Below are 2,587 nucleotides of genomic sequence, written 5' to 3'. Positions count from 1 at the left end.
AGAGATTGTACAGAGTTTCAGGGAGAGGATAAGGGAACAATCGTCACAAATGGGGGAAAGAAATACAGTAGAAGAAGAATGGGTAGTTCTGAGGGATGATGTAGTGAAGGCAGCAGAGGATCAAGTGGTAAAAAGACGAGGGCTAGTAGAAATCCTGAAATATTGAATTTAATTGATGAAAGGAGAAAACATAAAAATGCAGTAAATGAAGCAGGCAAAAAGGAATACAAACGTCTCAAAAATGAGATCGACAGGAAGTGCAAAATGGCTACGCAGGGATGGCTAGAGGACAAATGTAAGGATGTAGAGTCTTATCTCACTAGGGGTAAGATAGATACTGCCTACAGGAAAATTAAAGAGACCTTTGGAGAAAAGATAACCACTTGTATGAATATCAAGAGCTCAGATAGAAACCCAGTTCTAAGCAAAGAACGGAAAGCAGAAAGGTGGAAGGAGTATATAGAGGGTCTATACAAGGGCGACGTACTTGAGGACAATATTCTGGAAACGGAAGAGAATGTAGATGAAGACGAAATGGGAGATACAATACTGCGTGAAGAGTTCGACAGAGCACTGAAAGACCTGAGTCGAAACAAGGCCCCGGGAGTAGACAACATTCCATTAGAACTACTGACGGCCTTGGGAGAGTCAGTCATGACAAAACTCTACCATCTGGTGAGCAAGATGTATGAGACAGGCGAAATACCCTCAGACTTAAAGAAGAATATAATAATTCCAATCCCAAAGAAAGCATGTGTTGACAGATGTGAAAATTACCAAACAATCAGTTTAATAAGCCACAGCTGCAAAATACTAACGCGAATTCTTTACAGACGAATGGAAAAACTAGTAGAAGCCAACCTTGGGGAAGATCAGTTTGGATTCCGTAGAAATATTGGAACACGTGAGGCAATACTGACCTTACGACTTATCTTAGAAGAAAGATTAAGGAAAGGCAAACCTACGTTTCTAGCTTTTGTAGACTTAGAGAAAGCTTTTGACAATGTTGATTGGAATAGTCTCTTTCAAATTCTAAAGGTGGCAAGGGTAAAATACAGGGAGCGAAAGGCTATTTACAATTTGTACAGAAACCAGATGGCAGTTAAAAGAGTCGAGGGAAATGAAAGAGAAGCAGTGGTTGGGAAGGGAGTCAGACAGGGTTGTAGCCTCTCCCTGATGATATTCAATCTGTATATTGAGCAAGCAGTAAAGGAAACAAAAGAAAAATTCTGAGTAGGTATTAAAATCCATGGAGAAGAAATAAAAACTTTGAGGTTCGCCGATGACATTGTAATTCTGTCAGAGGCAGCAAAGGACTTGGAAGAGCAGTTGAACGGAATGGACAGTGTCTTGAAAGGCGGATATAAGATGAACATCAACAAAAGCAAAACGAGGATAATGGAATGTAGTCTAATTAAGTCGGGTGATGCTGAGGGAATTAGATTAGGAAATGAGACACTTAAAGTAGTAAAGGAGTTTTGCTATTTGGGGAGCAAAATAACTGATGATGGTCGAAGTAGAGAGGATATAAAATGTAGACTGGCAATGGCAAGGAAAGCGTTCCTGAAGAAGAGAAATTTGTTAACATCGAGTACAGATTTAAGTGTCAGGAAGTCGTTTCTGAAGGTATTTGTATGGAGTGTAGCCATGTATGGAAGTGAAACATGGACGAAAAATAGTTTGGACAAGAAGAGAATAGAAGCTTTCATCATGTGGTGCTACAGAAAAATGCTGAAGATTAGATGGGTAGATCACATAACTAATGAGGAAGTATTGAATAGAATTGGGGAGGAGTTTGTGGCTCAACTTGACAACAAGAAGGGACCGGTTTGTAGGACATGTTCTGAGGCATCGAGGGATCACAAATTTAGCATTGGAGGGCAGTGTGGAGGGTAAAAATCATAGAGGGAGACCAAGAGATAAATACACTAAGCAGATTCAGAAGGACGTAGGTTGCAGTAAGTACTGGGAGATGAAGAAACTTGCACAGGATAGAGTAGCATGGAGAGCTGCATCAAACCAGTCTCAGGACTGAAGACCACAACAACAATGTGGTCATCACACCGCTCTCCCAGCCGTATGTCATTTTCCAAGACCGGAGCCGCTACTTCTCAGTCAAGTAGCTCCTCAGTTTGTCTCACAAGGGCTGAGTGCACCCTGCTTGCCAACAGCGCTCGGCAGTCTGTATGGTCACCCATCCAAGTACTAGCCCAGCCCGACAGCGCTTAACTTCGGTGATCTGACGGGAACCGGTGTTACCACTGCGGCAAGACCATTGGCGAATCAATATATGACAAGAAAATATCATACCATTTTACCAACACACCGTACATTCACAGTTACTGTCCAGTGTATCAATATAGGACATGAAAATGTTTGGCCATATTTGAATTCAGAGTCCGTGGTACGCACTAAACAGTCTGTGCTGTGTGCAATCGAAAACGGTATCTTTACGGCGTGCACACAGCTTACAGGTAGACACACCAAACTTCTATGCTGAATGAGTCAAAACCCATTTCCAGCTAATGAGCAGCGTGACACGTAAAGTCACAAGCTCTGTAACTGATGTATTCACTGGCCACGAGCA

At 42.0% G+C, this 2,587-nt stretch overlaps 1 pseudogene; it reads right to left on the bottom strand.

Moving 5' to 3' along the window:
• Positions 1-2,162: 2,162 nt before the first annotated feature.
• On the bottom strand, positions 2,163-2,280 carry LOC126106926 (5S ribosomal RNA; annotated as a pseudogene).
• Between the last annotated feature and the right edge of the window lie 307 nt (positions 2,281-2,587).

Source organism: Schistocerca cancellata, chromosome 10 (genome assembly GCF_023864275.1).
Source record: "Schistocerca cancellata isolate TAMUIC-IGC-003103 chromosome 10, iqSchCanc2.1, whole genome shotgun sequence".
In the NCBI taxonomy this organism is placed as follows: domain Eukaryota; kingdom Metazoa; phylum Arthropoda; class Insecta; order Orthoptera; family Acrididae; genus Schistocerca; species Schistocerca cancellata.
The sequence above is the reverse complement of the archived record's forward strand: the minus strand, read 5'-3'. Positions and strand labels throughout refer to the sequence as shown.